General features: G+C 39.2%; 1 protein-coding gene across 1 annotated transcript in view; it reads right to left on the bottom strand.

Moving 5' to 3' along the window:
• CCDC102B (coiled-coil domain containing 102B) overlaps window positions 1-27,683 on the bottom strand; it is a 189,025-nt gene that overhangs the window by 157,358 nt on the left and 3,984 nt on the right. Inside the window, 1 exon segment of the mRNA XM_053902822.1 lies at window positions 1,104-1,300. The gene's annotated coding sequence lies outside the window, so the exon portion shown is untranslated.

The following is a 27,683-nucleotide window of genomic DNA, read 5'->3' as shown; positions in this document are numbered from 1 at the left end:
GCTCCAGGCTTGAAGCTGTCAGCACAGAGCCCGACGTGGGGCTCAAACTCAAGACTGTGAGATCGTGACCTGAGCTGAAGTCAGACGCTCAACGGACTGAGCCCCTAGGCGTCCTTAGGTTGTATACCTAATGCCAGCTGCTGCTCCATCATTAAGACTTCTGAGTTGACTTGCTGCTTACAGCTGCTAATCCTTTGAAACACAGTACACACCAACAATTGTTCAGTATTTATAGAATGATGCAGTGTGAGTGTCCTGTCTCTGCTCCAGTTTCTCTGGGCCTTCAATGTGACAGCTGGGGGTGGACAGGTGGACAATCATCTGGAGGAGGAGTCTTCACAAACATGCCAATAACTCATACTAGGCTGAAGCTATTGCACAAGACCTCAGCTGGTGCCCTTGGCTGGAGCATTATACATGGCCAATCCACATGCTCTGGGATTCTTCATATCTTGGACATCTCAGTGTGGGTGGAGTTCTTACATAGTTGCTCAAGGCTCCAAAACAAGTGTCCTGAGAGAACCAGATGGAAGCTCCATAGCTTTTTCTGACCAGACCCAAGATTTAGGGACTTGACTTCTGCTGCATTCTACTCTTTACACACAAAATCACTAAAAAAGGTCCAAATTTAAGAGGAGCGAACATAAAACCCAACTCTCATGAGAGGAATGCCCATTTTCAGGTGTGTTACAAAACCTTCACAGTCCAATAGATATCAGTGTTGAATTTGTTTTATAATGATCTGAAATCAGGTACAAGAAGATACTAAGTCCAAGATGAGTGTTCCACCAAGACTGAAAATTACTTTTCCATTCTATTTCCTATGCAGATTGTGTTCAGTAAGTAATTCACCAGAGCGTATCAGAAGGCCTTCAAGGAGACTAAATGACATCAACAAGATATTCCAATAATAAGTTTCATAAAGGTACTCTCATAATAAAAGCCCTACAATATAGAACTGCTCCACATATTGAAGATGGTTTCTTATTAATAAGATTCCCAGGATGAACTAAATGCAAATGCTAAAAGTTTTCAAGGTCAAACACTTCAAATCCAAAACAATTAAAACTCCATAAAAATGTCTTGTACTTACAGAAATTCACAGAAATTCAAAGAAATTAATTTTGTTTCTCCCCATTTTTTTTTTTTTTCTGCTCAGTCTCAGCTAAAACAAGATGTTTACTCACTGGGAAGATCTGAGGTTCTTTCAGCAGAAGCAGGCTGGAGAATCGCTTCCTGAAAGCACTAAAGTGCCGTCAGGCCTCAAAAGCTGTGCCAATCTCAAGTCTTGGATCAGCCTCTGCAAAGATTTCAAAAGACCAGATACCTGAAAAGACATGACTCCACACTGCTCACTTATACAAGGCACTTATTTACAAGGATATGATTCATTAAGAGAAAGAAAATGGAGTACAGGAAAGCAAGGAGGCTTTGAAAGACATCTAGGTGCTAACTCCCCAGGGTACTTGTTGGCAAACTGACACGATCTCTGGACTGAAGCACCAAGGTGTGTGTTTGACTGTAGGCTTCTGGGCAGCTCAAAGCAGAAGTTCCGAGGGAGATTTTTAATGTACCTCTGATCACATAGTCAGACCGGGTTGTCTAAACCATTGTGCTAGTTGGAAATCAGAAGCAAACAAACTGGCCGTAAGGGTCAGAATTTGAACAGCACATATTATCAATTTTACTACCCTTATCTTGGCCAAGAGTCAAAGCCAGACATCCAGGCATCTCTAGAAATAAAGATGGAGCTATTATAGACCAGTTGTAAGTATCCTTAATCCTACAGTCTCTTTTCTAAAGAGTCCAAAGATTATCACTACACTGTCCCAACACCCAGCAAATTTAGAAAGCAAAGTAATCTGCAGCCCCTAAAGCAGTTGAGTAGGCAACATTTTGTTCATATTACCAATAATTAGTGATGCCAAAGATCTCAGGAGAAACTCAATGGCTTTCAGGAAAGAAAAGTAGATGGAGAATATTATTGCTTTCAGCCCTCCCAGAACACCCATCAATCTGTGACAGTGGTCCATGACCAATTAGCTTAAACTTAACAGTAAGGAGAAATTAGCCATCAAGAAGTTAATTCTGCTGTTATGTTTACCTGATATCCAGGCACAAATCTCTTCTGTCAAAGAGTGGCATATAGAATTTAGTGGTCTGTTGAGGGTTGAATTGTATGTCCAAAAAAACAAGCTTAAATTCTAATCCCTGATATCTGTGAATGTGACCTTACTAGGAAATAGAGTCTTTGCAAAAGTAATTAAAATTCAAGTTAAGAGGAGGTTATACTAGAGTAGGATGGATCTTTGATCCAACAGGACTGGTGTCCTTACAAGAGGAGACAGATGTGCAGGCAGGACACCCTGTGAGGGCAGAGGCAGAGATTGGAGTGAGGCATCCATCAGCTGGGGAGTGTGCCAAGAACTGCCAGTCATCACCAGAAGCTAGGAAAGAAGCATGAAACTGATTTTCCCTCAAAGCTTCCAGAAGAAACCAACCCTGCAGACATCTTGATATTAGATTTCCAGTCTCTGGAACTGTGAGACAATACATTCCTTTCATTTTAAGCCCTTTGTTTATGGTCATTTGTTGTAGCAGGTTCTAGCAAACAAATACATAGCCTGACTCCAGCTTTGAGCTCTCATTGCTGGCCATTTTAAATCTCTCCCCTCCCCCCTTTACCTCCTACCCAATACCTGGAAAAGCAGGTAAGAAGGCCCAGATGCTCTGTTCTTTGACACCAATGGGACCTTCAAACCACCTGTAGGAACCACTGCTTTGCCTTACCCTCATTGGCCAGTCTCCGTCCCCTGCTCTCTCAAGCCATTTTTGGAACTACTACAGAGCCTCCTTGTTATGTGAGTGGTAAACTTTCCTATCTGTTCTGCATGTATATGGTGTCATCACTCTTAACATGTGGACTAAATTCTGGATAGGGGTTCTTTCTCTTTCTTCAGGATGGCCATAAATAGAACATACCTGCCTTCCTGAAAAGTTGAGACATTTCAACTCTGGAAATCCTGTTCCCAGTCTTGTTTGTCGTGCAATTCTCTTCAGTTCACCATATTCGAAACCTCTTCATTCCTACTTCCCCTTAGAGCCCCGTATTTCTGCTATTTCCTGGATTGCGTTGCAGGTGGATTCTATTTAGTGACATTAGGGTCTCTTGTGAAGAAGAAATGTAATCCCTGGTTCAATCATGCCTACTCAAGAAAGGTGCATCTCACTGGGTCATCCATGAATGTTTGCGAAAGCTGGCTTGACCCCCTGGAGTATAAGCTATAATACTGGGGCCAACTGTGCAGCAGAGGCTGTCACTGGCCCCTCTACTCTCCTCTTGCAGTTATCCCAGAAAATGGAAACGACTAGAATCCTAGAGAGTCATAGCCTCCACTGAAAGAACTTGACGTGAGAAGCAAGTGTATGTGAGCAGTGCTAGGGACTATGGTGAATACTTTGTTGGATGCCTAGGTCCTCTTTATGGCAGGTGCAGCCACCCCCCAGATAGCAAAACTCACAGATGACACCTTCTCTTGAGAATTACCCCCAGCCAAATGGGAGCCACTGCACCTTCCGGGCTACTCTTGCGAACTCTCTAAGGGCATGTTAGAGCCAATAACTGACTGAAATGGGAATACAAAATTTGACTCCTTTAGCACAAGATAGGGTCAACTTTTGTGCAACTGACGCTCTAGAACTGGCTGTTGAATACACAGTGCGAATAGTAGTTACTGAATGGATGAAATGAGATATGCATTGGATTTCGACAAGTTAGTATGAAAAATGAATGTAAGATATCTCATCAATGTTTAATATTGATATGCTGAAATGACAATACTTTGGATGTATTGGTTTAAACAAAATGTTGTAAACCATCTGTTTCTTTTTACCTTTTTAAATGTGGCTACTGGACAGTTTAAAATTAAATATGTGGCATGCAACATATTTACTATATTTCTTCTGGACGGCATTGCTCTAGAGCTTTCCTCTGGGATCAGTCTGAACCAAGTCTCCAGCTAAGACCACATTCGTGCCGATCTGGATTCCCTTCTCCTGTTCCGAGTCCCCCAGTGCACTCTGTGGACAACCCTCCCTCACTAAATCACCAAAACAGAATCCCACCTCAGGCTCTGCTAGGAACCAAACCTAAAACACTTGATGTTTTGTATAAGTTTGGTCTTCGATATTCTATAAACAATCAGATAAAATTTAAATCAAAATAAAAGTATAAGAAGGAAACAGTGCACATATAACTAGCAACATGCCATCAAGAAAAGTTTCTGTAAGACTGAACTCCTAGCCTTAGGACACAAGGCTAAGTGATATGCCTGGTAAAACATACATTAATGATGGTTTTGATCACAATGCTAAAAACACATACAATTTAAATCATACAGGTCTTATGTTAGCTCATGGTTAGTTAATGTTAGCCCAGTTAATTCATTCTAGGTCGAAGAGAGATCTTATTGTTTTACAGATGCTATTACTTGGCTCAATATTTTAGTTTATCATCACTGCTTTTGATGATTAAATAAAAATTCACAGTTCTTTTAAAATGTGGGAAACTATAAGATTAGGATTTAAATTTTAAATAAGCTTAAGCTTAAAATTCTCAAAAATAACATCCACTAGGAAGTTTTGTTTTTGCTAGGACAGCCTTTCGCTCATATGTGCAATTTAAGAAGCAAAACAAATGAGCAAAGGGGAAAGACGGGGGGGGGGGGGGCGGATACAGAGGGAGAGAGGGAGAGAGGAGAGAGGGACAGAAGGAGAGAGGGGGAGAGGGAGAGAAGGAGAGGGGGGAGAGGGAGAGAGGGAGAGGGAGAGAAGGCTCCGGAGATGGAGAGGAGGAGAGAGGGCGAGAGGGCGAGAGGGAGAGAGGGAGAGGGAGAGAGGGAGAGGGAGAGAGGGAAAGGGAGAGAGGGAGAGGGAGAGGTGAACCAAGAAACAGACTCTTAACTATAGAGAACAAACTGGTGGTAATCTGAGGGGAGGTGGGTGGGGGGATGGGTGAAACAGGTGATGGGGATTCCGGAGTGCACTTGCTGTGATGAGCACCAGGTGTTGTATGGAAATGCTGAGCCACTAAATTGTACAACTGAAGCTAATCTGACACTATATGTTAATTTACCGGAATTAAATAAAAACTTTGAAAAAAAGGGGGGGGGGATTGTTACTCCGAATACTTATTTCAACAACATGTATTTTAAAATGCTGAGAATTACCATCTGATTCAATTCTATTATACAGTGATAAAATAAAAGAATGTGGTATTTTGTACGAAATAACTTAGAAGAAGTATTCCCAGTCACCGAGGAGTTGACCTTATTTATTGAACAGATAATCTTGCTAACAAGCCTTGCCTGCGTAACCTCACATTACCACGTGATGTCACTCTAACACAAGGTTTTAAGCATGGAATTAAAAAATTGCCAAAAGACCATCTCTGCAGAAACAGTGTTTAGTTAGAAGTATTCTGAGCAGCACAAATCTTCACAGCATTAGGTGTTTCTAACTGGTGAGTTTATACTGAATCTCACATCTCACTTACCTAAGAAAGGACTTCTTGTTGGAGATCCCGGACATAATGGAAACCCACAGATTAATGGGGACCCCTGGTAAGCAGAGTGAGTCCTTTAGGAAAGCCAAGGCTGTGTGTACTAGAGTTTGCTCACCAGATCTCCCTTTAGGCCAAAGAGGATACGTTAAAAGAACAAACAAACAAAAACCCTATACCTGTAAATGCTACTGTGAAATTTAAAAACATCAAAGACCTAGAGAAATGGACAAAGCTTACAGTGAGTTACAGCAGATTGCCTACAAAGGAACAAGGATCAGAGCACCGCCCAAAACAGTGAGAGTGGATGCAAGTAAACAAGGAGGAGTACAGTTTTAGTTTTTAAGGAAAAGAATTGCAGACATAAAATGATAAACCCAAACAAACGTCCTTTTAAATATGTGGTTATAGAAATACATTTCAATAATACCAGTCTTTAGAAATTTTTCTACTTAAAACATTATTAAAGGGGAGCCTGGGTGGCTCAGTTAGTTAAGCCTCCAACTTCGGCTCAGGTCACGCTTTTGCAGTTCATGAGTTCAAGCCCCACGTCAGGCTCTGTGCTGACAGCTCACACAGACCGGAACTTGCTTCGGATTCCGGGTCTCCCTCTCTCTCTGCCCCTCCCCTGCTCACACTCTTCTCTCTCTCTCTCTCTGTCTCTCAAAAATAAGCATTAAAAAATTTAAAAACCATTATTATAAAGTAAAGAAAACATTATAAACATTCACAAAGGAAATACTCAGATAAATTGTTTCAAGAGATATGGGAAGAGTGATTACATAACAATATGAAGTATTGTGTGGTCTAAAACACCAAATGCCAAAGAAAAGCAGAAGAAACATCCATAAACACTAGGTTCCCAATTCTAGAAAATTCAGTAGGTTGAGGAGAAAGGAGATAAAGTAATCACTCATACCTTTCACTCTTTGTCCTGCCCACTTGCAGAAAATGAGACGAAAAATGTCTAGAAAATAGTTAACTAAAATGATCGAGCGTTTCTTTCAGGAAAGGTACTTAAATGATTGTGATCTTTGTTCTGAAAAAATATCTTGAAAGGTTGACATTTATAAAAGTCTGAAAGGAATATAAGGAGGGGATCATTTTCAGAATACTGAATTAGGAGGTATTGCTTTAAATCTAAAATAGATTTAAAATTGTGACATTTGAGTCACCACACATAAAACCCTTGGCATTTATGGATTCCTGTTTGTGGTTTAAATATATGTGATGGAGTGAAATTTCTCCCTAAGCAAGGTGAATACAGTAATCTCTCACTATTGTCATCCTGTGGCATTCAAAGCGTACTGCCTCCTGCCGACAGTAAAATGTAGTTTGGACTTCAAAATAATGCATCCGCTGGTGCCCTGTTGTTTTGGCTGATCTGTACCCCTCTGAGGAAGCCGCCTCTGGTGATAAACACACTTACAGACAGACACTTCTTCAGCTGTTTGTCTTTTCAGAGCTTGGTATCCCCTGTAACCTGGGGCCTCTTAATGAGCCCTGAAATCTACTTCCCTGGGGGGCAGCTAGCTATTCTCTGTTCTTCCCGGAGGACAGGCTTACTTTTGCTACTATGGCAACCACTGCAAACTGCTTTCTCTGACTTTTTCAGCTTCTGAGTCCTACGGATTTCTTTGCAAAGATAATTCTAGAAGCTTTCGGGTCTTTCAAAATCTTGTCTCAAAGAACTTGTCTCTTTCCATAATAAATCTTTATTATAAGTAGAGCACGCACTCCATTATTTTTCCATTTGCATGTGTACCTGTAACCTCTGCTAGGAAATGAAGGCAGAACTTGAGTCAAATGAGTCAGTTTCTCAGACCCAGATGTGTGGTGCTGAAACACGTGCTTCCAGCAGATGTCGCCATTCTTGTTTCCAGCAAAAATTCAATCCTGAAAGAGGTCCTTCCAGGCTGATGGAAACAATCTTAGCTTTTATGAAGGAAATATCACAAAGAAGAAGGAGTAGACACCTGCCATCATGTGTAAATTTCATTTTTAATAAATGAACTTACAGAAGTAATTGGCTGGAAGGCCTCTTAGGTATGTTCTGATTTTAGGCAAGGTATTATAGCTTATTCCCTAAATCTCAATTTACTTGTCTATAAAGGGTTTTACCGATTCCTAACAGCTGAGGTTGATATGAGAGTTATACAGTAACGTACGTGATGTGCTTGACATGCAGAATGCCTTAACACCTATAAAATTACTTTGCTTTAAGAGAACAAGGATTCATTGGACAAAGCCAAATTATGAAGAACTTAGCTCCTAGGTGATCAGTAGTTTAAAGAAGATAGAGTCTCAACAAAATGATAGATCTTTAATATTTTGTTAGAAAAAAACATTATAACCCCATTGAAATCTATAAATTAAGTGCGTCTTTCAAAGGTCTTCTCGAAGTTTCCTACCTTATCCTTCCTCTCCCTTGGTTAGGATCACAATATCTTCTCTTCCCTGTCTGTTCCCATTCACCACAGGTAATTCTCAAAGCAACTTAACCAGATCTGTGATTTTAATGTATTAAAGAACCAATATGTATTGTGTATTCCTCCCTTCTCCTTTAATTTACCATATGTTTCTTAGTAAACAACACTTATGGTTTAATGGGAGTCTGTGCTCTTAGCTTCCAGGACCAAAACAGAATATGTGAGAGGTAGGTCACTAGGTCTTTCTTTCCAGCCTGTCTCATACTCTTACCTTGGTTATCTGGGTAGGCCCTGGATGGCTTTGGCCATTTATGAGCTGCTTTAGAAAGACTTGTGAATTCACAGAAGGATGGTAAACTGAGCCTGTTTAGTCTCTTTACAATGGTTTCCCCAGTGTTTACATCTCCGTAAAGTTCTCCTTATCAACTGAATGTCTTCATTTTGTCCCTAGGCTAGATCACTCTATGTGAGGTTCTCAATTCAAGGATCAGGAAGCAGCTCCCTCCCCAACCTTGTTCCACTGATATTAAACTGTTATGGGCCCTGGTCTGCAAATTTGTAATTGGCATGACAGAGATGACTCAAAATTATAGTTTTCTATCAATAGTTCGGGGAGCCATGGTATGCTGAAACATTTAGGAGAAAACTGGAAACCTTCAACCCTGAATAGATGTGATCTGTGGGTAGGTGAGAGTTACATCAGACAGATAACCAGGAGATATGCCTATTAAAAACCCTCAAGAAAATGCCAAACACCCATCCAAAGGAATCTGGCTTCAAGGTTTGATTACTATTTCCTGAGCACTCTTGGGGTCCACCCTAGAAAGACTTAAAATACACAGTGTACTTACACAGAAGGCTTGTAGTCCAATAAACTTTATCTGCCCCACATAAAAGAGATTCAAGATTCCTCTCCTTAAACAGTATATTTTATTGAAATTAACTCTTCCACTCTCTGAACTTTAATGTTTGAATAACTGAATATGTATCAAAATGTAGAAAGTCCCTCAGAATAATAGAACACGAAAGGCAACGGACTAAGGAGCACCTGGGTGGCTCAGTCAGTCAAGCATCCGACTTTGGCTCAGGTCATGATCTAATAATCTGTGACTTCAAGCCCCATGCTGGGCTCTGCACTCACAGCCTAGAGCCTACCTTGGATTGTGTGTCTCCCTCTCTCTCTGCCCCACCCCCGGCTTGTGCACTCTCTCCCTCTCTCTCTCTGTCTCCCAAAAGTAAATAAACACTGAAATAAATAAATAAATAAATTCAGAGGCTTGATAATTTTTTTTCTATTTGAAAGAAACATAGCAGGAAATATTTAATAGACACTAAAATTTAAATCTGGAAAACCATAAACCCTTCTTGGATATGAGATATAATCACAGGTTTATTAAAAAAAATGTTTCCAGCAAAAAGAGTATGGATTCATATAATTTTCTGAACTTCCACTGATGTGGAAATGGTGTTTAGAGATTTCAGAGTCTTAAGAACAATGGTTTGAAGAGCTTCCCTCCTCCAAATGAATTTGACAACTGATATATACCTGAATTGAAATTATTATGTAGCAGATTACATAACACATATGTATTTCCCCATACAATTGACTCTTGAACAACACAGTGGTTAGGGGTGCCAATCCCCATGCAGTCAAAAATCTGAGTGTAAGAAGCCTTACCCATATATAAACAGTTGGTTAATACATTTTGTGTGTTGTATTCTTATAATAATATAAACTAGAAAACAGAAAATATTAAGAAAATTATAAGGAAAATATATTTACAGTACCTTACTGTAAATTTACTCAAAAAGAAAGCCAAATCCATGTATAAGTGGACCCACGCAGTTCAAACCCATGCTGTTCAAGGGTCAGCTGTACACATATAATATATATGTAATTATTAATATGATAATTTCTCCCTCTGCCCACTGACATGGCCTAGAGTCAATGGAATTTCAGGTGGGACCAAACTAATATATAAAAAGGAAACCCAGATTACAGTTATAAAATCAATTTTCTGTGAAAAGGAACCAGGGTTTTTGGAAGGATAAGTGATTCCATGTCTGGGGAAGGAAGGTATAAGAAAGTATAGACCTTCCTTATCAGAAGGCAAGATCTCATTCCAGGTTTAGTAAAATCAGATAAAAAAGACACAGGGACAAAATTATAAAGGTTTGATGGTGACAATTTGAGCATCAAAAATGGAATAATGATTGTGGTTAATTAAAAAAACATTAAATCTATTAAAGTCCTGAGTCCACTATACACAAAGATAAATATTAACTTAAATACAACAAAGAGGGTCAAGAGATCAGAATATACTCAGTATATTCCTACTGGATTTTATTTGTCAGTCTTGTTGGTATTGTTGACATATTTACATGTTGATGGATGACACATATTCTAGTAAGTATTAAATACATCATTTAGAAGACATTTTCTGTCTCAAGAATGGCCTCATATGTATAACATCAAGTCAGATCACAATATATGACATCCATAATCAATCTGCTGTCATTAAAATCAGTAAGATTTGCATGTTTTTAAGAATAGGAACGAGCATAAGATTGCATTAATGTTTTAAAGTCTTTAAAATTCAGGAGAAAAGATATTTACAGATAAAAATGTTCTAATCAGCTGCATATCCTAGGTGGAGTTGCAGACTTCCATAAGAAGACAGAATTACCACTTGAGTGACTCTTGTGCTGAAAATTATTTTAAAAATTGGCATAATAATTAAAAAGAAGATTCAAAGTGTTTCTTCAGGGTCATAGACAAGAATCTAAGTTATTCCCTTAGGCCAACTCTCTAGAAGCAGATAACCTAATTAACTGGAATATTAACTGACTTCCATAATTAGGTTAGCACCTTTTAACCCTAGGGAGACTAGGATGTAAATATAGATACTTTTTATGGAAAAGAAAACAGAGCATTAATATTTTTTATATTTCTATATTTGTAATGAGTAAGAGAATCTGACCTATTATAATAGTACCTTGGAATCTAATATGAAAGTTGTAAATCAAGAAATTTATTTAGATGAAACCTTACATTTATATTTAGTATTAAAACATCCTAAAAATAGATAGATGTTATTAATAAATATAAATCTTACTCATATCAACAGTGTGAGAATTCCCAATGTTCCACAACCACATACAAAATGAAAGTCACATGGATACCATATGTTTTCACTCTTAGGTGGATCCTGAGAAACTTAACAGAAACCCATGGGGGAGGGGAAGGGAAAAAAAAAAAAGGAGGTTAGAGTGGGAGAGAGCCAAAGCATAAGAGACTCTTAAAAACTGAGAACAAACTGAGGGTTGATGGGGGTGGGATGGAGGGGAGGGTGGGTGATGGGTATTGAGGAGGGCACCTTTTGGGATGAGCACTCGGTGTTGTATGGAAACCAATTTGACAATAAACTTCATATATTGAAAAAATAAAAAAAATTTAAAAAAATGAAAGTCAAACAGTATATCAAGAAGTTCTTACTTTGAATTTAGCACATTTTACATGAAGTAGAGCATCGTTGTATATTTGTTGATGTTTGTGTTTCCTCTTCTGTAAAATGCCTATTCATTATGTTTTGCTTATTGTTTCTTTTTTTTTTTGCTTGTTACATTTTGTTCATTGTTATGTTCTCTGCTTTATAGTTTTTTCTATTTTTTTTTAAATCAATCCTCTCAGAGTTGTGTATCTTGCACATAACAGTTCAAGCTCTGCTGTCTTTTTGCTTCACTTTCTCCATAGTATCTTTCAATAAATATATCAATCCTTTCCTTTTGACTAGCAATTTTTGTGTTAAGAAATTATTTTCTACACTAAAGTTTCAAAGATATTCCCATATATTTACTTCTATAGGTTTTAATATTTTGCTTATTCATCTGTTTTCTTTCTCACTAGAATTGATTTTTGTTAGTGGTATAAGATTTGAATCCAAATCAATTGCTTCGTTTTATGGATATTAAATTGTGTCAGTGCCGTAAGTTGTCTTCTCCAGTGTGATCTTTTTCATGTGTCAAGTTCTCAATTCCACAGGAATCTGCTTCTGAGCTACCTATTTGACTCCATTAGTCAATATGTCTATCCCTGAGCCAATACTTTATCGTCCCCAAGTCTTGATGTCTAGCAGAATAGGTTTCTCATCTTCCTCTTTTTCTGAATGAATGTTTGGATATATGTGGACATTTGTTCTTCTATATGGATTTTTACCAGCATGTCAAACTTCTTAAGATTTTCAATGATATGTCACTGAGTCTATAAGTAATCTAGGAGACAAGAGATATCTCTATGTGATACTGAGTTTTCTCTCCATGAAAAGTGTTTTCTGTTTCCATTTATTGGGGTCTTTTTTAGTTGAATTAAGTAATGTTTACAATTCATATGGCTGTCACATATCCTTAGTTTATTAGAAGGCAACATTTTTTGTTAATATTAATGATATGTTTTTAAAATGTATGCTTTCTCTTTATCGCTCTTTTAAAGAAACACAATTACATTTTGTATAGTGATCTGATACCTACCCACTTCGGTAAACCTTTACTAGTACTAATAATTAACATGTGTTTTTTAAAAAATTTATTATTGTATGTTTTATTTGTAAGTAGAGACACTTTGGGGTATCTGCCCATCCCTGCTGAGACCCCAACAGGAATCAAGAGCTCTTGACAAATATTTTGCATCATAGTCCTACCCTGCTTCCAGCCACAGCTGACAGAACAGGGATGAATATGCAACCCCAAGTCGGGCAACTTTTTTCTCTTAGAAAATGAGAAGTAGGAGTGAGAGTTCTGTTTCTATATGGGCTGTTTGCTGAAACTTAAGAGGCACAGGTTTGGGAGGTACAGAGCATCCAACTTCCATTTATCATGTAGATAGAGAAGAGGAGATATCTAGTCTGCAGGGAATGATGAATGCAGCAGAATGGAGCAGAGAAGAGGCCAGGAGAGTCCCTCCTGACTCTGGTAGCTCCAGGCCCTGCAGATGCCAGGCTGCCTTTAGATTCCACGTGATAGCCCATTAGCCATGAAACCCACTACCCTGTTTGTTCAAGCTCGCTTGAGTTAGTTTTTGTAACTTGCAGTTTGGAACACTGACCAATGCTGTGTTTTAATGAGATATGAAGCCATGTTGAAACTACAAAAAGTTCACATTTTTCTTTTTCTTTTTTAATTTTCTTCCCTTATTTTATTTTTTATTTAGCGATTCATCACTTACATATAATACCCAGTACTCATCATAAAAATTGTCCTCCTTGATACTCATTACCCATTTAGCCCATCTCCCACCCATATCCCTCCATCAACCCTCAGTTCTCTATCATAAAGAGTCTCTTATGGGCTTGTTTCTTACCCCCTCTATCTCTCTTTTTTCCCCTTCCCATATGTTCATCATCTGTTTTGTTTCTTAAATTCTACATATGTGTGAAGTCATATGGTATTTGTTTTTATCTGACTGACTTATTTTGCTTAGCATAACACACTCTAGCTCCATCCACCTCATTGCTAAATGGCAAGATGTCAATTCTTTTTGATGACTGAGTAATATTCCAGTGTGTGTGTGTGTGTGTGTGTGTGTGTGTGTGTGTGTGTGTGTATCCCCCATATGTCTTCCATCCATTCATCAGTTACTAGACATTTGGCTCTCTCCATAGTTTGGCTATTGTTGATAATGCTGCTATAAACATCAGGGTGCACGAATCCCTTCAAATCTGTATTTCTGTCTTGTATCCTTTGGATAAATAGCTAGCAGTGCAATTGCTGGATCGTAGGGTAGTTCTCTTTTAAGTTTACTTATTTATTTTGAGAGAGAAAGAGAGAGGGTGCAGTGCAGTATCAGTGCAGAGTCTGACACAGGGCTTGATCTTATAAACTGAAAAATCATGATCTGAGCCCAAATCAAGAGTTAGAACTTAACAGCTTAACTGACTGAGCCACGAGGTGTCCTTAGGGTGGTTCTATTTTTAATTTTGAGGATCCTCCCTACTGTTCTCCAGAGTGGCTACACCAGTTTGCATGCCCACCAACAGTGCAAGGGAGTTCCCCTTTCTCCTCATTCTCACCAATATCTGTTGTTTCCTCTGTTGTTAATTTTAGTCACTCTGACAGGTATGAGGTGGTATCTGATTGTGGTTTTCATTTGTAGTTCCCTGATGATGAATGATGTTGAGCATCTTTTCAAGTGGCTGTTAGCCATCTGGATGTCTTCTTTGGAAAATGTCTATTCATGTCTTATGCCCATTTCTTAACTGGATTATTTGGTTTTTGGGGTGTTGAGTTTGAGAAGTTCTTTATAAATTTTGGATACTAACCTTTTATCAGATGTTATTTGCAAATATCATTTCCCATTCCATAGGCTGCCTTTCAGTTTTGTTGATTGTTTACTTCACTGTGCAGAAGCTTTTTACCTTGACAAAGTCCCAATAGTTTGTTTTTGCTTTTGTTTTCCTTGCCTGTGGTGACATGTCTAGCAAGAAGTTGCTCCAGACAAGGTCAAAGAGGTTGCCGCCTGTGTTCTCCTCTAGGATTTTGATAGTTTCCTGTCTCATATTTAATTCTTTTGTAAAGTCTTTCATTTGCTTTGAATTTATTTTTGTGTATGGTGTAATAAACTGGTCCAGTTTCATTCTTCCGCAAGCTGCTTTCCAGTTTTCCCAACACCATGTGTTAAAGAGATGGTCTTTTTTCCATTGGACATTTTTTCCTGACTTGTTGAAGATTAGTTAACCATATAGTTGTGGGTCCATTTATGGGTTCTCTATTCTGTTCCACTGATCTATGTGCCTGTGTTTGTGCCAGCATCATACTGTCTTGATGACTGCAGCTTTGTAATACAGCTTGAAGTCTGGAATTGTGATGCCGCCATCTTTGCTTTTCTTTTTAAGATTGCTTTGGCTATTTGGGGTCTTTTGTGATTCCATACAAATTTTTGGACTGTGTGTTACATTTGTGAAAAATGCTGGTGGTATTTTGATAGAGGTTGTATTACATGTGTAGATTGCTTTGGGTAGTATAGACATTTTAACAATGTTTGTTTTTCTAATCCATGAGCATGGAATGTTTTTCCATTTCTCTCTGTCCTCTTCAATTTGTTTCATAAGAGACCTATAGTTTTCAGAGTACAGATCATTTACTTCTTTGGTTAGGTTTATTCCTAGGTTTCTTATTGTTTCTGGTGCAATTATGAATGGGAATCGATTTCTTGATTTATTTTTCTGCTGTTTCATTGTTGGTGTATAGAAATGCAACAGATTTCTATACATTGATTTTTATATCCTGCAACTTTGCTGAATTCATATATACTTCTAGCAATTTTTTGGTGGAGTATTTCAGGTTTTCTACATAAAGTATCATTTTATCTGCAAATAGTGAAAGTTTGACTTCTATCTTGACAATTTGGATGCCTTTCATTTCTTTTTGTTTTCTGATTGCTGAGACTACAACTCCCAGTACTATGTTAAATATTAATGGTGAGTGTGGATATCTCTGTCTTGTTTCTGACTGTAGAGAAAAAGCTCTCAGTTTTTTCCCATTGAAGATAATATTAGCTGTGGGTCTTTTGTATGGCCTTTATCATGTTGAGGTATATTCCATCTATACATACTTGTTGAGGTTTTTTATCAAGAATGAATGCTATATTTTTGTCAAATGCTTTTTCTGCATCTATTCAGAGAATCATATAGTTCTTATCTTTTTTTATTAATGTGGTGTATCACGTTGATTGACTTGAAAATATTGAACCAAACCTGCAGCCCAGGAATAAATCCACTTGATCATGGTAATTCTTTTAATGTGCTGTTGGCTTCGATATGCTAGTATCTCAAAAATTTTTTCATCCATGTTCATCAAAAATACTGGCCTATAATTCTCCTTTTTAGTGGGGTCTTTGTCTAGTTTTGGAATCAAGGTAACACTGGCCTCATAAATGAGTTTGGAAATTATTTCCATTTTTTGGAACAGCTTCAAAAGAATAGGTATGAACTCTTCTTTAAATGTTTGGTAGAATTCCCCTTGGAAGCCATCTAACCCTGGAACTTTTTTTTTTTGTTGTTGGGCGATTTTTAATTACTGACTCAGTTTCTTTGCTGATTATAAAACTGTTCAAATTTTGTGTTTCTTCCTGTTTTAGTTTAGGTAGTTTGTATGTTTCTAGAAATTTATCCATTTCTTCCAGATTGCCTGGTTTGTTGGCATATAAATTTTCATATTTAAAATTCATTCTTTTTGAAAAATGTTTATTTTTGAGAGAGAGAAAGAATGCATACGTGCATGGGGGAGGGGCAGAGAGAAAGGGAGAGAGAAAATTCTAAGCAGGCTCCGCATTCTCATGCAGAATCCAACACAGGCTTTGAACTCACAAACCAGGAGATCATGATCTGAGCTGAAATCAAGAACCAGATGCTTAACTGGCTGAGCCACCCAGGCACCCCTGTAATATTCTGTTATAATTGATTGTATTTCTGTGGTTTTAGCTGTGATTTCTCCTGTTTAATTTGTGATTTTATTTATTTGAGTCCTTTCCCTTTTCTTTGAGATAAGTCTGGCTAGGTGTTTGTTAATTTTATTAATTCTTTCAAAAATCAGCTCTTAGTTTCATTGATCAGTTCTACTGTTTTGTTGTCATTTCTATATTATTTATTTCTGCTCTAATCTTTATTAGTTTCCTTCTTTTGATGGCTTCAGGCTTTATTTGCTGTTCCTTTGCTAGCTCCTTTAGGTATAGGTTAGGTTGTGTACTTGAGGCTTTTCTTGCTTCTTCAAGTCGGCCTGTATTGCAATATTCTTCCCTCTTGGTAGCACATTGGCTGCATCCCGAGGTTTTGGACTGTTGTGTTTTCATTTTCATTTGCTTCCATGTATTTTTTTATTTCTTGTTTAAATTCCTGGTTAACCCATTCATTCTTTATTAGGATGTTCTTTAACCTCCATGCATTTGGGGTTTTTCCAGTTTTTTTCTTGTGGCTGACTTCAAGTTTCACAACGTTGTAGTCAGAAAATATGCATGGTATGATCTCAATCTTTTTGTACTTGTTGAGGGCTGATTTGTGATCCAGTATGTCACCTATTATTGAGAATGTTCCATGGGCACTCAAGAAGAATGTGTATTCTGCTGCTTTAGGATGAAATGTTCTGAACATATCTATTAAGTCCATCCATCCAGTGTGTCATTCAAAGCAATTGTTTCCCTGTTGATTTTCTGCTTAGATGATCTCTCCATTGCTATAAGTGGTGTGTTAAAGTTCCCTACTATTATAGTATTATTATCAGTGAGTTTCTTTAAGTTTGTTATTAATTGACCTATATATTTGACTACTTCCAATTTAGGGACATAAATATTTACAATTGTTAGATCTTCTTTCTTGATGGACATACCCCTTAATTATATTATAATGCCCTTCTTCATCTCTTGTTACTATATCTGGTTTAAAATCTAGTTTCTCTGATGTAAGTATGGCTTATGATTTTTTTTTGATGTCCATTAGTATGACAGATGGTTCTCCATCCCCTCACTTTCAATATGCAGGTGGTATATTTATATCTAAAATGAGTTTCTTGTAGGCAGTATATAGATGGGCCTTGTTTTTTAATCCATTCTGGTACCCTATTACTTTTGACCGAAACATTGAGTCCATTTACATTTGGAGTGATTTTTCATAGATATGAATTTTGTGCCATTGTGTTACCTGTAAAGTTGGTGTTTCTGGTGATGTTCTCTGTTCCTTTCTAGTTTTTGTTGCTTTTGGTCTTTTTTCTCCACTCAAAAAGTCCTCTTTAATATTTCTTGCAGGGCTGGTTTAGTAATCACAAACTCCTTTAGCTTTCGTATGTCTGAGAAACCCTTTATCTCTCCTTCTATTCTGAATAACAGCCTTGTTGGATAAAGTATTCTTAGCTACATATTTTTCCCATTTAGCACATTGAACATATCATGCCACTCCCTTCTGGCCTGCCATGTTCTTATGGACAGACCTGCTGCGAACCTGACCTATCTTCCCTTGTAGTTTAAGGACATTTTTCCTTGCTGTTTTCAGGATTCTTTCCTGGTTTGTGTAACTTGTGAATTTGACTATGATCTGTCATGGTGATGGCTGGCTTTGTTGAATTTAGTGGGAGTCCTCTGTGTTTGTTGGATTTTGATACCTGTTTCCTTCCCCAGATAAGGGAAGTTTTCAGTTGTAATTTGCTCAAATTTCTCTCTCTTCTTCTTCTGGGACTCCTCTGATATGAATGTTATCATGTTTTAAGGAGTCAGAATCCTCTAAGTCTACATTTGTGATCCAATATTTTCCTTTCTCTCTTCTTTTAGCTTCATTATTTTCCATAATTGTATCTTCTATATCAGTCATTTGTTCCTCTGCTTCATCCATCCTTATTGTATTGCATCTATTCAATTCAATTTTGCACCTCGGTTATAGCATTTATTTTGGCCTGACTAGTTTTTAGTTCTTTTATCTCTGAAGTAAGAGATACTCTAATGTCTTCTATGCTTTTCTTGAGTCCAGTAAGTATGCTTATAATTGTTATTTTAAATTCTGGTTCAGACATCTTACTTATATCTGTATTGATTGAATCCCTAGCCATTACTTCTCTTCCTGCTCTTTCTTTTGGGGTGAATTCCTCCATCTTATCATTTTGTCTAGGTCACGTTTTCTTATGTGGTTGTTAGGAAAGCTGGTTACATTCTTGCTCCTGAGAGTAATGGCTATATTAAGAAGAGGTGAAGAAAAAGAAGGAGAAGAAGGAAAAGAAGGAGAAGAAGGAAAAGGAGAAGGAGAAGGAGGAGAAGAAGAAAAGAAAGAAAGAGAAGGAGGAGGAGGAGGAGGGGGAGGAGGAGGAGGAGGAGGAGGAGGAGAGATCCTGTACTGTCTTGGGCCTGGTGCTTGAAGAGGTGTTTCAGAGTGTGTACTCTGCTGTTGTGTTTTGCTAGCTCCTTCCCTCAGGTCAGTCCTCTGCCGAGTTTCTCCTTTCCTGAAATGAGGGGTGTTTAGACCTTGTCCACTGTGTGGCAAGTTTTAACTAGGTGTGTTTTCATCCACTTGTTAAAAGAAGCTAGATCAAAAAACAAACAAAAAAGAAGCAGGTAGATCCCATTTCCCCTAGAGCTGAGGCTTTGTAGCATTCTATGATCAGTAAATTTGGTGCATGTGAGGGTTTTGTGCTAGTTTTCTCAGGGAGGCTCTGGCTGCGCTGATCCTGATTCTTAGGTGGAGATGCTCCTGCAGGGTGCTTGGGGGCAGGGCTTTGTGTCAGCACTTCTGGCCTCCGCTGGGTGGTCGTGTGTTGCTCACCAAAGTAGGTCAGTGCTGACAGGCTGGGGGAAGTGGCATCACCCCACTCTCTCCTCCCTGGACTGGGGATTTCACACCCATCACTCTTCAGGAAGCCCTCACAAAAGAGCAAACGATCACCCCTCCTGTGTCCCTGTCTTCCATCAGATCCCTGCCTCTGTCTCTGTCTAAAGCACAATACCACTGTGTTTGATCTCAGGCACACAGCTGGCTTTCAGACTTTCAAATTTTAGGGACCCACGTGGCACAGACCTGTGCTGATTCTCCAGGGGAGAGTCTAGCCACACCGTGGTGGTGCTGGTTTGTCCCAGAAAAGTGGTTGCGTAACTGTGCAGAAGTTCAGCGTTTCCGGTAAAACACAGCAAAAAGTGAGCACCAAGGCTTGCGGCCCTCAGCCGGTGTCTGTGTTCCTATGCTAGTGATCGGGGCAGCATGTTGCTGCTGCCGATTGTTTTGACCCCAGAGAGGCTCCGCCAGCACTCCCAAATGAACTCCAAGAAGGGGAACTGTCTCTCCCAGCCTGACCCAGAGGATCCTTAGACCACTTGTCCGCTCCCAGGCCTCTGTCCTCCTTCCCCACCAGAGCACCACTGAGCCCACCAGGCATGACCCAGGCAATGGCACGGACTTCTAAAACTTCAGACTTCGTGCCCTGCTGCTTATAAAAGTGTGCATAGTCAGTCCCTCTCCTTTTCCAGTCAATGGTTTGGGGAAAGTTTTTCTTGTGCAATCCCTTGTTTTCACTTTTCCTCTCTCTGTCTCTCTCTCTTGCTCTTCCCTCCATGATCAGGACTCCTCTCCTTCACAGCAATCATGAGAAAGGGCATCCTTTCTCCCTCAAATCAACTCTCCACAGCTTACCTTCCACGAGGTGGCTGTTTTTCAACCTGCAGATATGCAGTTTGATCTCTCAGTCATCATAATGATTTCTTGGGTGTTCAGAATGATGTGATAACCATCTAGCTGCGTTCGAGGGTCGAGACAAGCTTAGGGTCCCCTTATTCCTCTGTCATCTTAACTCTCCCCTTTTTCAATATAAATAGTCTTATGTAAGATTAATGCTGGTTTCCTTTTATTCTCATTCTTATGCTGTCCCTTTTTCTTCTTTATTTTACTACCCAAGTCAAGATTTTCAGTGCAATATTTCATTGGTGTGGTAATAATAAACTTCTCATCTGGTTGCTGAAATTAAAGTCTCCCATTTTTTTACCCTTAACAATAATTTTTGATATGTTATTGATCCTTATTATGAATCCTAGTATTTCCCAACTCTTTGAATACAGTAAAGTCCACAGAGGAAGATAATTCTTTTAGGGCACTCTGATGTAAATGAATGAGGCTGCTCAAGGTAGGAGACAAGAGACTAAATTAATCTGCCTACTCCAGGCCACACCTGCCTTACCTAAGCCTGCAGTGATAACACAGCACAGCTGCAAGGTGCTGTTGGTACAACAGGTTGAAAGCTTTAGTTTGATCTGAGGGCTGTAGCTACAAGGCCCAAACTGGCTCAATATTTTTGTTTCTGTTGTTCAGTCCTCAGGTGGTTTCAGCAGCGGTGGCTTCAGTTACTGAGCAGGCAAAGCCAAATTAAGACGATGTATCATGCCTATATATTCCATTCAATTCCTCTTGAAAGAATAGGGAAAGAGTATGATCTGGCTTGCATGTTATGTGCTGGCTCTTCTTCCCTAGAAATATTCCCCAGGATTAGCTACAAACATTGCCTTTCCTGTTCCTGTTGCCTTTCCCGTTCTGTGTTGTAGCACAATTTTAGTAATGACTGGAGTTTCAGCACAGCCCAGTGGTATATGTCACCATTCAGCCTATCACAGCATGATTTGAATTCTAGCATGTCCTTACATGGCCTCAGTTTGCCACTTCAAGAGATAGCACTGGAGCATCAGTGGATTCCAGCCACGTAGAGAAACTAGGAGTTCTTTGGTGAATGTGAATAGGTTCTACTTTGATTGCACTCAGAATTGCCATAGTGATTTCCACAGAGTGGTACCCGTCACAGGGGTCTCTTTATTGTGCAGTTACCGATGGCCCACCAGCCAGACCAAATGGCAAGTCCAAAAATAAGCAACAGTCCAAGTATAAGTATGCGCCCAATTGTAGGAATTGTATTTGTTCCTAGAAGTGTCCTTGCTGTAACTCAGCCCACTGGCCTTCTCACTTGCTTTTGCCTCTTTCTGTGAAGAGGTTACTGTCTGCTTAGCATAGGGTAACTGCTTTCCCCATGGGGCCATGACACTCTATTCTGGACCTGCCACTTGTGAACCAGCTCAGTTCCCTAACATCCTTGGGAAATTGGTGGAAAGGTGAGACACTTCGATAATATCAGCAGGCAAATCTTTAGATAGCTTTTTTATGAGGTCCTAGCAGAAAATAGCCTATGTGCTCATGAATGCACTGAGTCCTACTATGCCCCATGGCAGAATGCTTCTGTAATACCATTTTCATTTTATGATGGGCATTTGTCTCCTTGTTGGGATTCTTTTTTGACATTACCCATCACAGGGGAGGTAATTCAGGAATTGATACAATGTTATGTGCTTCAGTTAATGGGGCTGTGTTAGTAAATGTCCAATAACTAGCTTATTACTGTCTTTCGAGGAAATATACCAGATAATTTTCTAGCCCAAAATCCCAGAGGTCACTGTTGACTATGATTATGGGCTTTTTCCAAAGACCTGAGTCTGCATCACAGCAGGTGGCTGACATTTCAAGTATCGTTTCAGCATTAGCACCTATATGGATCAGCTCAGGCAGCTATAACAAAATACCACAGACTGGGTGTCTTAAACAACAGACATTAATTTTTCAAAGTTCTGGAGGCTTGGAAGTCTGAGATCAGGGTGACAGCACAGATGGGTTCTGATGAGAGCATCCCTCCTGGCTTGCAGACAGCTGATTTCTTGCTGTGTTCTTATATGGAGGAGAGGAGAGAGCTCTCAGATCTCTTTCTCTTCTTATAAGGGCACTAATCCCATCATGGGGTCCTACCTCCCATGACCTCATTTAAAGTTAATTATATCCCAAAGACCACATCTCTAAAAAAAACATCACGTTAGGAGTTAGGGCTTCAACATATGAATTTGGCCAGGGGCAGGGGCAGGGATGGGTGGCACACAACTGATGTCTTAGCAGTAACATAAGGAGCAAACAGGATAACTTGGGCTATAGCTTCTCCAGTTCCAGGAAGGCTTCCAGGCTTCCAATCAAATATGACCTTCTCCAGGTGATTTAAATAGATCAAGCCCAACAGTATCCTTAAATGGGGGATATGATTTCTCCAAGAGCCAAATAAACTAATTAGATATTAGGTCTCTTGTTTAGTCTATGGGGCAGGGAACAATAATATTTTATTCTTAGTGGTCTATGTGTAACAGGACACTCTAGCCATGCACTCCCAAATTTTACAGTCTGTACAATGTCCTGAACTTTTTTCAGGGTTCATTAACCATCCTTGATCAGTCATAAGACTCATGATCACAATGAAGTTGCTATTAGTTTGGTTCCCAGTTTCAGAAATAATCATAATATCATCAGTATAGTGCACAGGAACACTGTATGGTTATATTACACTAGATCTGCCTCATACATTGTGACAACGCAGAGAGGAGTCCAAATATTCTTGAGGCAAATGTATATTGGAAACCATTCCACACAAATGCACGTTGCTATTGATGCTCCCTAGCAAATAATATTGAAAAAAGGTATTAGCCAGGTCAACTACAGAAAACTGGTCACCTTCAGCTTGTTGAAATAATCTGTTCAGCATTTGAATACTTTGGAACATACCTGAAGCTATTCGGGTTACTTTTTATTGGAGTCCCCTCCAGGAGCCATTGGCCTTCCTCACTGGCAACATCAGCTTATTGCAGAGTGAGTGTATAGGTACTAACATACTTGCATCTAACATGTCCTTAATTAAGGCAGTAAATTTTTGTTGCCCTCAGCATATAATAGCGTTTCAAATGAACTATTTGAATAGGCTTAGAAAGCTCTAACAGCTCCCATTTTTCATATCCAATTAGTACTGGATTTAGGGCAGATCTACAAATTATTTATTTTTCTCAATTTAGCAGTAGGGGAAGACTTTTTAGCCAATCATTATATGCATACCAATTATACATTCAGGTGAGGGAGACATCCCTGCATACTCTTTAAAATCATGTATTTCAACTATTGATGAGACTTTAATTTTTATTCCTTTTTACAATAGCATCTCCTGTTCCCCTAAGTTTATTCTATCACCCCTGAGGGTCTCATTAGTAGACCTAGGCAGTGCTCCTATGACCAGCTGACCTAAAAGAACTTCTTCTACACCTGAGATCATTTTGCCCACAGACTTGTCAAAGGCCTTGGTGCTCCCATAGGGATTGATTTGGTCAGGAGACCCTGTCCTTCTTGTAATGCTCTATCTTCCATCACTGCCTATAGTAGAAAAAATTCTTAATATTCCTCTCAAGATTCACATACTATCTTTATTTGCTCAGAAAAAATATCTAGGCACTGCTCTGAAAGGCCTTTGCACATGGAATGAAGGTTACTAATGAGTGATTTTAAGGTAGGGAGATCCTCCTGGATTATCCAGGTGGACCCAAAGTAGCCACACGAGCCCATGAAAACCGAAGAAAGAAGAAGAGTCAGAAGGTTGAAGCAGAAGGGGAAGTTAGAAGGATATGACACCTGGGAAGGACATGATGCACTGATGTTGGCTTTGAAGGGGGCCACAGTCAAGCAAAGTTCTCTCCAGAAGCAGAGAAGAACTCCCAGCCATGAACTACCAAGGAAACAGGGGCCACAGTCCTGCAACCACATGGAAGCAAATTATGCTAGCAACACGAACGAGCCTGGAAGTGGGTTCTTTCCCAGAGCCTTCTGACACCTTGACTTTTGGCTTTGTGCGACCTGGAGCAGATCAACTAGTTTAGTCTACTGGACTTCTACTCTGCAGAACTGTGAGACAAATTGCTGTTGTTTTCAGTTGCAGTAAATAGAAAAATGGTATCTTGCCTCAGTATTAAAAATCGGTATTTTAGAACTTGATGCTGTAGGCTCATGAAAACTTTTCTCTATGTCGAAATCTTCTACACTCAGACAAGATAAGTATATATGCTTTGATATTTTTATATCTTGAGAAGCTTGAGGACAGGCAATTGCGTTTTACTGGCTTCTTTAAAAATCTATCAAGGTTTCAGCGGACACTCCAATTTCCCCACTATTTATTTATTTCCTTATTTATTTATTTATGAGAGACAACACACAAGCAGGGAGAGGGGCAGAGGGAGAATGAAAGAGAGAGAATCTCAAGCAGGCTCCACGCCCAGTGCAGAGGCTGACAGAGGGCTCAATCTCATGACCGTGAGATCATGACCTGAGCCAAAATCAAGAGTCAGATGCTTAAAAGACTGAGCCACCCAGGTGGCCCAATTTCCTCTTTTTTAATGCCATTTTACTTTAACCATCTAAACACTTCCACATCATTCAGTCCTGAATTCTTGTCTTTTTCTTTTTTAGGAAGAGAGGGGCTTTTATTTATTTTCACTTTTTAACTTTTTATTTATTTTATTCCAGTATAATTAACATACAGTGTTATATTAGTTATAGGTATACAACATAGTGATCTAACAATTCTATATATTACTCAGTGCTCATAAAGGTAACTGTACTCTTAATCCCCATGACCTACTTCACCCATCCCTCAACCTCCTCTCTGGTAACCATCAGTTTGTTTTCTATTATTTAAGAGTCTGGTTTTTCTGTCTCTTTTTTTTCCCCTGTGTTTGTTTTGTTTCTTAAATTCCACATGAGTGAAATCATATGCTATTTGTCTTTCTCTGACTGACTTATTTCACTTAGCATTATATCCTCTAGATCTATCCATGTTGTCGAAAATGGTTAAGATTTCTGGAGCGCCTGGGGGGCTCAGTCAGTTAGGTGTCTGACTTCCGCTCAGGTCATGATCTCGCAGATCATGGGTTCGAGCCCCGCCTTGGGCTCTGTGCTGACAGCTCAGAGCCTGGAGTCTGCTTCAGATTCTGTGTCTCCCTCTCTGTCTGCCCCTGCCCTGCTCATGCTTTGTCTGTCTGTCTCTCTCTCTCTCAAAAATAAACGTTAAAAAATTGATTTTAAATAAATAAAAACGAAAATGGCAAGATTTCATTCTTTTTATGGCTGAGTAATATTCCATTCCACATCTTCTTTATCCATTCATTTATTAATGTACACTTGGGTTGCTTCCATAATTTGGCTATTACAAATAATGCTGTAATAAACATAGGGGTGCATTTCTTTTTGAATTAGTGTTTTTTAATTTTTTTTGGACAGATACCCTGTCATGGAATTATTGGATCATATAGTAATTCAGCTTCTAGAGTTTTGAAGAACCTCCATACTATTTTCCAGTGGCTGTACCAGTTTACATTCTCACCAACAATGCAAAAGTGTTACTTTTTCTTCACATTCTCACCAACACTGGTTTCTTGTGTTTTTGATTTTAGCCATACCGTGAGGTGATATCTCGTGGTTGTGGTTTCCATTTCCCTGATGATGAGTGATGTTGAGCATCTTTTCATGTGTCTGTTGGCCATCTGGATGTCTTATTTGGAGAAACTCCTGGTTATGTCTTCTATTTTTAATCGGGTTATTTGTGGGTCTTTGGTGTTGAGTTGTAGAAGTTCTTCATTTTTGTCCTTTTCTTGTCCTTCCCTTGTAAAACTGTAACCTTTATACTATCCTAAAAGGTTGGTATACTATCCTGAAAGGTTAGTATACTAACCTTTATACTAACCTTCCCAGAAGGAAGCTGGGACAGGGGATCTGGAAACTGCCTCTTTACATCCTCTGAGCTCTAAGAGAAATATCACATATGGTGTCCATGGTGGTAGGGCTCCTTATAATCTGAGTGAGGGGCATCCCATGCATGGCTGATTTCATTGTCCTGTAGCCTCCCCCCCCGCCCAGTACAGTCCCCATCTGCAGCATTTCTGCCACTTCAGCAGACATTGACATTTATTTAAAAGACAAGAGAGGGGCAGAGGAATTACCCTTCTCTAGTAGGAATGTCCCTTGCCTGAATCCATTCTAATCAGCAAGGACTATTCCTTGAATTATCCCTAGGAAGACAGCAGCCAAGGGAAGATCCAGGATGAGGGCAAAAATCCTCTCCACTCCACAGTATTCAAAACCAGAGACACTGCTACTTAATCTAAAACTCTCAGGAACCATTTTAACAAATGTCATCAGGACAATGCTTATGACCATCTACAAAAGGCCTCCATTTTGTTACCAAATAATCCCTTACTTTATGGCTTTCCTCCATCATCAACAGCACTAATTACCTTCTTGGTTGTAATGGGTCTCGCAGGCTTAGCTGACCCATCAGAAGTTATAGTGCCTACGTTCCTTTGGTTGGAGCTCCATTTGCTAGAAAGAGAGGATGGAGTTGAAGGAGACTCTGAACCTTCCCTCTGGCTCATGTTGAAAGCAGCAAGTAGGAACTGATTCAGCCAACCTGCCATCAGTTTGCACTTGTCTTCGAATTTTGCTAGCTCCTGGCATTCAGGTTCTGTCATTTCTGTCATGGAAAGTCTTACTATCAGTCACTGATTTCAAAGCTTATGCTACTCTGAACCAAGCCTAGCGGGACAATCCTGTCCGCATAAGTAGTTCTTTTCTATCCCCATTATCAGAGTCATCCTTTTTCTTTCTAAATAATGCCTACACCATATTTTTGGCAAAGAATGAGTCAAAAGTCTGCTAAGCAACCCCACCTCTAATGCCAACTGCACTAAAATAGGATTCAATTAAGAAGGCTGTTAGGACGCCAAGTAATAATACTTTATAACTCATCAGAGTATAACAACAACGTTGTTATAGTATAACAACCATATTGTTATCGTATAACAACCTTGTTGAAGTAAGAGTTTGGATCACTGTCAAAGGCTGTCTCACAACAAGGGGTCTGTAGAGACCCGGTACAAAACTTCTATCTTCTGTAACAGTCATTGTTGTAATAAGCACTTTCTCTCTTGAATCAGGAACTCCCTGCATATGCATAAGACACGTTGGAACAAGGGAGCCTAGGTATCTCAGTGGGCTTTTTAATATTTTGCTGGTTGCATATGCATATTCGTGGTACAAAATCAGCCTCAACAGCAGAGCTCTCTGGGAGGGGGATCTCATTAAGACCAGATGCAAACCATTGATCTCACTCTTACCAATACACAATGCTGACAGGTTGTTAAAAAACCACCATAAAACTCCTTGTGTCCATAGTTAGAAAGCAACATTATTAATCAGCATGTTTCAGGTGTTGCAAGTAGAGGTTAGTGCCCAACAGAAACTTCTATAGCAAAACAGCTCAGGCTAATTCCAGGACTGCCAGACATTAAC

The sequence above is a fragment of the Panthera pardus genome, unplaced genomic scaffold, assembly GCF_024362965.1.
Source record: "Panthera pardus isolate Hobbes unplaced genomic scaffold, ASM2436296v1 HiC_scaffold_15, whole genome shotgun sequence".
Taxonomy (NCBI): domain Eukaryota; kingdom Metazoa; phylum Chordata; class Mammalia; order Carnivora; family Felidae; genus Panthera; species Panthera pardus.
Note: the sequence above shows the minus strand (reverse complement) of the source record. Positions and strands in the feature narration are given on the sequence as shown.